At 39.2% G+C, this 9261-nt stretch overlaps 1 protein-coding gene across 1 annotated transcript in view; it reads left to right on the forward strand.

Annotated features, from left to right (window-relative positions):
• LOC126335436 (ras-related and estrogen-regulated growth inhibitor-like) overlaps positions 1-9024 on the forward strand; it is a 282684-nt gene extending 273660 nt beyond the window's left edge. Inside the window, exon 7 of the transcript XR_007564869.1 lies at positions 8956-9024. The gene's annotated coding sequence lies outside the window, so the exon portion shown is untranslated. The remainder of the gene's footprint in view (positions 1-8955) is intronic.
• Positions 9025-9261: the final 237 nt, after the last annotated feature.

Raw genomic sequence — 9261 nt, forward strand, 5'->3', positions numbered from 1 at the left:
TCGCTCCTGTTTGAAGCTCGTGAAGACATATAATAAACAAACGGTGTACTCGCCTTATTATCAGCAGGAACTCGCGGTGCTCTCTCACTGATGGTCTAACCAGTCAGAGCTTAGTATTAAAATGATGGGTACAAATGATGTCAAGCAACATTATTTGAGACACCCACATCGTCTCACTCCCTCTCCCCGTCTTCCTCTCCTTGTTTCTAGCCAGTCACAGCACAGTATTAACAATACAATACTACTGAAACAGACTAATTGTGTGCTTTGTACTCACTCCCTCTCCTCTTTCCAACCAGAGTTTATTTTTAAAATTGAGTACCCGAAATGGAGTAAAAATACTATGTAACCCTCAGTTTAAAGTCAAAAGATATTCAAAATTTTAGTGAATATCTCTTGCCTGTGACTTAATATTAAAGTGAAACCAAGATGATGCGTTACTTACCCACACAAACGTAACCCTCACGAAATATTAAAATGACTCCAAGCTCAAAGATACATATTAGATACGTAAAATGTCGTGTACACATACAAATATCTTGAGAAATTATTTCTTTCTCTATCTCTCTCTAACCATTACGTATATCTCTGCTTTATCTATGTAAAATGTACATATCTGTGTATTTCATAAATCATATACTGTAGCCCTTAGAAACATGTGATCTCTCTGTATTTCTTACTTTGAAAATACGGCACATGTTTATGAGCTTTTGTGATGCCAAGCAATTATTCTCTCTCTCTCTCTCTCTCTCTCTCTCTCTCTCTCTCTCTCTCACACACACACACACACACACACACACACTTCTTGACATTTCTCCTAGGATAATGAATGGAAAAACAAAGAATGAAAAACAAAGAATATAAAAAATAATAATGTTATTGTGCAAAACATTTCACTGGTAACTTTCACAATTTTATACTGTAAATGCGGTGAAAATATACAACTGTCATGCACATCCAACATCATCTTACGTACTTTTTACATCGTCATCTATTGTCAATAGTAGTTTCCTGCAATTTGTGTAGATGTTCGAAATAACTCCATTATACGACCAGGTTTTTACTTCTGAATCTGCCATAATGAATTAGAAACAACACCGAGCAGCACTTCCTGGGCAAACAGAGTACAATATGAACAACATATCTTTGATGCAGCAGTTGACCAACTTCTTAGATTGGACGAAAAACAGTTCTGTGTAGTAAATACATTTGTACCTGTTATACTTCAAAAAACAAAGTGTTCAGAATCTGTAGAGCACTCTTTCCGAAGCAGCTGTATTATTTGCTCGTTCACTTCTGTAAAGGCTTTTAGATTACCAATGACTTCATATATGGAAGCTATACACTCTTTCTAGTAAAAAAAAAAAAAAAAAAAAAATGTCGCAACAGTCTTCCCTTAAAGACCTAACATTGGTATCTCTTACTCTTCCACCGTGTGACGCTTTGTGAATGTGAACCGGTGAACCGACATTTTTATCTACACAGACAATCATATATCAATTACTTTTACTTTCTTCCAATATTTATCACAGTTGCGATAACAGTCATCTCTTTATGACAACTACTTTTGGACCACCACGTCCATTTTCGAGTCATGGCCATAAAAGTGTAATCATACAGTCCAACAGTGTACATATGAGCAACGAATGTTCACATTCGTCATTATACATCATTATGTGAATACAAAGTTTTACACTAGAGTTTTTTCCCAAATGTTCGATTGTAAAGACACTATATTATGTACTCATATGAAGTCCAACATTTTGTATTCATGCAATGATTTCTAACGACGAATATGAACATTTGTTACTCAAACGTTCGTTGGTGCACTGTACGGTTACACTTGCGTTTAAGGCTATGGTTTGAAAACGGATATGATGGTCCGAAAGTAGCTGTTGCAAAGAGACGAAAATTATCTCAACCGTGACGGATACTCAAAGAAAACTTCATACCCAAGTTTCTGGCCCTATCCTCCATTATGTTGGAACTCCATAAATAATGTATCAACATATATTAGGCACACATTACAGCTGTTGAGGAAGTCGAATTCGGTGTGACTGATCGTCGAGAATCCTGATGCTAGAGGTATCTTTCAGTCCCTCAGATGAATCAGCACCATTGCCTCAAATTTTGTACTCATTATCGGATAAAGATGCTTCTTCTACAACGCCAACAGTCTCACAGTGCAATCTGGGCTAACCTTATGGTTTATAACACGCATTTCCCAGGAAGAGGACCCATCCTCAAGATATTCCTAGACATATAATTTCTCGTGTGGATGTTAGCATTGGAGAGGAAACAGACTAAATACGCCTTGCTTATCTGCAACACTTCTTTACATTAAAAAAATAAATTGTGGTGGAAAATATTTTTATGTACACGTATATAAAGGGGCAGGGAGCTTGTGGAACGATGGATGGCAATGTGAGCCCTATCACTATTCGCTGTAGACTTGTCAGTGCTGCCTGTGCTTTCTCGCTTGTCTCGTGTTGTTCACTGCACACGTAAAACTGTTTCTATTAGTTGAGTTAGATTTTCACTTCTTCTGCGGAAGATCACAATCCCCTGCATGCTGTTTGAGCCATCGCACTAAATACATGGACTGTTATCGAATTAACGTCTTTAGGAACGTTTCTCAATCGGTGGAATGTCTCCATATGCAGACTCACAGTCCGTTACTCTAGTATTTTTGACAGCCATTGTAAACTTTTAGGAAATAATGAGAGCTCCTTTCTTCAATAGATGTTACTGTTTACCGCTTTCGATTGATTCAGGTTACAGCAAATTGCCCTAGGAAAAATTTCCAGCATGGTGAAAATAAGTCAAGATGTGTCCAACATTTCCCATTAAGGTGCCTTGGGAAGACTTTCAGTGAGACATCTGAATGTCGGAGGAGAATTACAGCTCAGTCTTCAGCAATAATCGAAACCAATGATGTTGCATGCTAAGGTCCGGAGAGAAGTCGGCATTACAGTTCATCCCAGAGTGGTCCATCACCGTCAAGTCGTAACACGAGTCAGAGCAGCCCATTTTAGGAATTTTGTTGTTCAAAAACCATTATTTCACGGATGCTGCTTTATGGAAGAGCGCATTATTACAACGGAAAAACTACTGACTGTCTCCATACTGCTCCTCTACTCTATATTGTACACAATACTTTAAAATGTCTTCATATCCTTTTGCGTTCACCGTCTGAAGTGCAGTAACCGGACCAAGGCCCAAATACAAAGAACAGTCTCGTATCGTAACACCATCATCTCCTTACTTCTCTGGCGATAGCTAGTGTACACCACTCCAAACAACTTCTCTCCAATCGCCCACTGTCCACTACCGTCGCTCTTTACTCCACTTTAAGTGATGCTTAGCACTGACCGCAGAAATGTGTCGACCATAGCACTCTATTCTTTCTAGATGCTACGGCATCTAGAATTCAGATTATGAATGGATGGCTACAGAAGACAAAGAAAGAAGTTGTATCACTGCATATTACAATTAATATCGCGACAGACACGTGAATCTACCGATGTTGCAGGTTCTTAAAATGCAGATATATGTCATTTCTATCAGAAAAAACCTGACTAATCTCGCACGAAGTAGCATTATCAATCAGTAGTATTGAAATGTAGTATATGAAAGCTGCCTTTGTTGTTTTCATTACGAGGAATGTTTAAATGCCTATTTATTTGACGGTGTGCAATTCATACCAGGCACTAGTATCATGGATCCGGCAACGAGTTCCTGAAATTTAGAATATTTAGTTAGAAACTGAAACTGCCTTTGGTGATTTATGCTCATGTATAATGCGTCTTGCAACGAGTCGCTGGTAACAGACATAGTATTGCTTCTGGTTCATATTGCGAACACGTACATTTCCATAGGCAATTCGTTGTCGTCTTCTACATACATTGCAGCTATAATCATGAATATTCTAAGTTTAAACTGTGTAGGGGCAGAGAGTGCATGCAATGGTTTACTCATGTTTGATAAGCTTTCTGATACCGCGAAAACCGTGCATCATACTTAAAAGCAAATGAACTCACGGTGCTGAAGGCATATTTTTGCGATAATTGGGAATTCAGTCTTGTTAATCACAGAGGATATTTCGCTTGTGAAAACGTAACTATTCGATTCTTCTCGAAGATATCCAGTCCTCAATCGATAAGTTAAAAAGGGTGCTAACAGGCAGAACGAAAGCAGAGGCTGAGAACCAAACAGCGTGCTATGTTTGGAACGCATTCATTGTAAGACACTTGGAGAAAACACCATCATTTTCTGCTTGTGTCATCAGTCTTTTGACTGGTTTGATGCTGCTGCCATGAATTCTTCTCCTGTGCCAACCTTTTTGTCTCAGGGAAGCACTTGCAACATACATCCTCAATTGTTTACTGGATGTATTCCAATGTCTGTCTCCCTCTACACTTTTTTACCCTCTACAGCTCCCTCTAGTACCATGCAAATCATTCCCTGATGTGTTAACAAAAGTCCCGTCATCAGGTCCCTTCTTGCTGTTAGTGTTTCCCATAAATTCCTTTCCTCGCCGATTCCGCACAGAACCTCCTATTCCTTACCTTATCAGTCACCTAATTTTCAACGTTCGTCTGTTGTTGCGGTTTTCTGACAGTCCATGTCCCACTACCATAAGGTGCTGTGCTCCAAACTTACATTCTAAGAAATTTCTTTCTCAGATTAAGACTTACATTTGATGCTATAGACTTCTCTTGGCCAGGAATGTCCATTTTGCCAGTCCTAGTAACCTTTCTACGTCCTTCTTCTTGCGTCCGTCATGGGTCATTTTGCTGCCTTGGTAGCAGAAATCCTTAACTTAATCTACTTCGTCATAACCAATTCTGACGTTAAGTTTCTCGCTGTTCTCATTTCTGCTACTTCTCATTACTTTCGTCTTTCTTCGATTTACTCAGTACACCGTTCATTCCATACTTTAACCGATACCAGTGTCATCAGCGAATTTTCTAACTGCTATCCTTTCACCTTGAATTTTAGTTCCACTCTCAAACCTTTCTTTTATTTCAGTCGTTGCTTTTTCGATGTATAGATTGAACAGCAGAGGCGAAAGACTGCAACCCCATCTTACATCCTTTTAATTCGAGCATTTCATTCTGGGTCTTTCACTCTTATCGTTCCCTCTTGGTTCTTGTAAATATAGTATTTTACCAGTTTCTCCCTATAGCTTACCCCCCATTTTCCATCAGAATTACGAACATCGTGTACTATTTGACATTGCCCGATTTTTCTTCTGTTTGTGGAGCTGGGCATTCTAATTACAGCTTCACGGCACATTTATTCTCTCATGAAGTTCATTGTAAATGATCCGCTACAGTTCAAAAGGAACAGTGGTGTACATAATTACAACAGTAGAAAAAAATATATTTATTACTTAACATTAATGCTGTTTTTAGCACAAAAAGTGGTGCAGAATGCTGCAACTAAAATGTTTGATCAGTCACTCAGGTACATAATGTGTCTGACTGACAGCAAAGTAAAATCTGAAAACAAACTGAAAAAGTTTCTCATTCACAACTCAGTCTATTCTGAGAGTAATTTCCGTTATTATCACATGTAAGAGGTGATGGGTAGGAATTACTGACTCAAGTCTGTATATTTACATAAAGAAGGCACTGAATTGCTCAGCATGTAGTCTTAGTCACATATTAATTTACGATTCCACATGATTACCATTTATCACGCAAAATGATTCATGGCAAGGACCGATAATGTACGTAACCCTAGGTTTAGATTTCTAGATTTATTGCTTTTATGTTTTTATTTTTGATATCGTTGTATTTCGTATGCCGTTGAGTCATCTATAAGTATCACGCAATTTTGAGCCATCCGATGTACTGCTTTGAAAGTACTGCCTATAATTTCGATGTACGTAAGTACAATTTTGTTTTTATTGCTTAGTGTTCCAATGATGATGGTTACAGTAACCGAAACTGGTAAAGAATAATGTTGAATGTGTACAGCATATACACATAAGAATGCTTTTCCTCTGCAAATAATGTAATTTGACACCATATGTACACACCATTTTAATACTCTGATCCAGTTGTTTGGAAAGAGGAATTGGGATAGGAAGGACTACATTGGAAATAATGTAATCTGACATCTTTTCTACATATCGCTTAATAGGATGGAGATAGGGAGGATGGAGCGAGGATTATAAAGCACAATTGTCTTGCTTCCATCACCTTGGACTTTAAGTACTGCACTACGACTCTTTGGAGGTTGAAAGGGGAAAGGGGGCAGAGTAGCTTCAATTTCTCACTAGCACATTTGTAGTGTTTTCTTATACTACGCTCTGCTTGGTTGGATAAAAGAGGCAGAAGGGGTTGAAAGCACACAATTGTTTCCATTTTCTTTCGATTTTAATATTACGCAGTGGTTGGCTGGATATAAGGAAGGGGAGGGTTTTTAATTTTACGTTAACACAATTGGTCTATCTCCACCATCTTGAGTTATTCCGTTTGCTCTTTCATTATTAACACAGTGCTTTGTTGGGGGAAGATAATGGGGGGAGGAGGAAAGGGGTTTATCTTCCCCCTGATAATATAAGTGACGTCAATGATAAAAGTGATGATCACTGGTAATGCAAATTATTGGAACAGGGATAGTCGACCTTTATTAGCTACAGCCTATTATGTTGTCTCTGTCAGTAGTAAGATTTTATAAATGGCCTCTTATTCTACACTAATGGTGATTTATAAAGTAGGGGAGTCATGTTTTTATTTATAAAATTTTTAAACCACAGCTATAGCATGTTAAAGCGTATAATAGTATTATGGAAACCTAATGAAATTTTTTAAAACCCCCAATGCCTACCACCCACTATGAATGCAGCAGCGCTCATTATTGGGCGATAGGAATCAGTGTGACTACCACTGGATTAGAATAATGATGTCACTAGGTGAATGACGTCAACGTCATGACTTCAACTTACCAATGAAAAACGTGGCCCATGTCGCCATAGCCCTACTACTGGGAAAGACAGATAAGAAATTGCAAAATTTCTCGTGTTCCCACGATAGTACATTACCAGGATATTGCAGCAGTTCGACATAGTGAACGTCATATTTAAAAATGCTACAGTACGCCATAAACGACTTGAAAATGGGTATTGTTCACGGAAGTTTATCGAGCAAAATCAAATAAACGAAAATGTAACATAGTTCCAAAATTTATACGTATCAAAAAACAACTGTGTTGCAGTGGATAATATATAAACCAGTTTTCACAGGAACATAGTGTTATGGGACTGCTTCTGGCAAAAACGTCATTTACCATAATTAAATTTTAATAAATTAACAAGTCCAATGAATTTTAATTAACCTCAAGCAAGAAACGAGAATGCGGTTAAACTGATGTTAGTGAATTCCACATCCAATGACAGGAGTTCCAAATTAAATTCTTCTTCTGGAGCTCTGTTTAAATGTAAATGGAAGTTTTACAGAGTACAGGATAGGAAGAGGGCACACGAGCTACGGGAAATATCCACCGCCCAGCTATTAGGTGAACCACGGGCATTTTCCAAGGACACAGTCTACCAAGGGTATGAGAACCGCAGGTAGAATGTCAGAACAGTATACTGCATGTGGGCCAAAAATTCACCAAAGACGCACTATCTATGTTATGTCCAACAAGACAAGAGGCCATGTATCGTGATTGTAGAATGGAGGCTTTCACGACCGGGTGATATGGCTGTTGATATACTTTCCGGGATGTGAGGTCGTGACTCAGCGGAGCAGCGCCTCTGAGGAAGTCCAGCGCAGTCCTGGACGAAACGTAAGGAGCAGAAAAAGTTCTTAGACCACGACCTCACATCCCGGAAAGTATATCAACAGCAACGTTGGTTTTATTTTAAAGGACGACATTACTAATCAACCTGACCTTGTATTAATTAATCTATAGTAAATAAATTTATAGGAACTTCATTCCTGTTTATTTTAAAACTTCACGCTTCCTTGAGTAGTGCTTCAAATGGCTCTGAGAACTATTGGACTCAACTTCTGAGGTCATTAGTCCCCCTGAACTTAGAACTAGTTAAACCTAAATAACCTAAGGACATGACACACATCCACGCCCGACGCAGGATTCGAACCTGCGTCCGTAGCGGTCTCGCGCTTCCAGACTGCAGCGCCTAGAATTGCACGGCCTTGAGTTCTGGCTCTTGTATAATAATGCAATTCTAATAATTATAAAGGAGAAATACACTCAGGGCTTGTTTAAAAGACTAGTGGTGACTGAAGCTCGCCAAGCATATAAATCAGATAAGTATACAACAATGATGCATAATAACACCACATTAAGCGCTTAAACTAAGTGTATTTTTATTAAAAAATGAAACAAAATTTTTCGGAATGGATCTGCAGTACTTGCAGTTATTCTGTAAAAAAAAAAAAAAAAAAAAAAAAAAAAAAAATCTATCTACATCGTTCCGTGTATTCCTTTTTGTTTATAACGTCGTCTGAGCAACTGTGATAATCAGATGAAAGCGCAGAACTTGTAACACAACGTTCAGTTTTGACGCCCAGCTTAAATAAGAGTTTTTCTAAAACCGACATTGAACATTGATTTACAAGTTGGAGGTTTACATTTGTTTATCACAGTAGCTCATATTATGTTATAAATGAAGAAATATACTGAGCGATGTAGACACATTTTTTTAAACAATTGTAAGTGTAGCTCAAATGCCACTTTTGGTTCACTCACCCATTACAGATGAAATAATTTTGAAAATACAATTTTTCTGTCCTGTAGTGCTGGATTAACTCGAGCTTGACCACCACCTTCATAAGAATGTTCTGGTCATCAGCAAGCAATATGGAGCTGGTGTTTTGGTTTGCGGTCTTGCCACTGGTGCGGTGTACCTCTTTTGGGCAGCAGTATGTGTGAAACTACTGCCCAACACTCAAGCATTTCTGTTCGTGCCCGATCTAGGTCGCCCGAGGTGGTGTGGAATGCATGAGGCCACAGTTCTGCGCGGTTTGCCGCGCTCTCCTCGAGACCTGGGTCGCCGTGAGCTGACGGTATGCAGATGCAGCAGCAACAACAGGCCGCCGACGGCTATGTCCCGCACCCGAAAGTTATCATCGTGAGAGGCCCCGCCGGCTGCCGGCTAGGGAGCGGGTTGCAGCCTCGCAAGGGCGACGAATGCCGGCGCCCACTTCACCCTCATCGTACAGCCCCGCAACCCACTCTACATAACTTTTCGCCACTCCCGTGCGTCAGCGCGATGCGCATCAC

Source organism: Schistocerca gregaria, chromosome 2, assembly GCF_023897955.1.
Source record: "Schistocerca gregaria isolate iqSchGreg1 chromosome 2, iqSchGreg1.2, whole genome shotgun sequence".
Taxonomy (NCBI): Eukaryota; Metazoa; Arthropoda; class Insecta; order Orthoptera; family Acrididae; genus Schistocerca; species Schistocerca gregaria.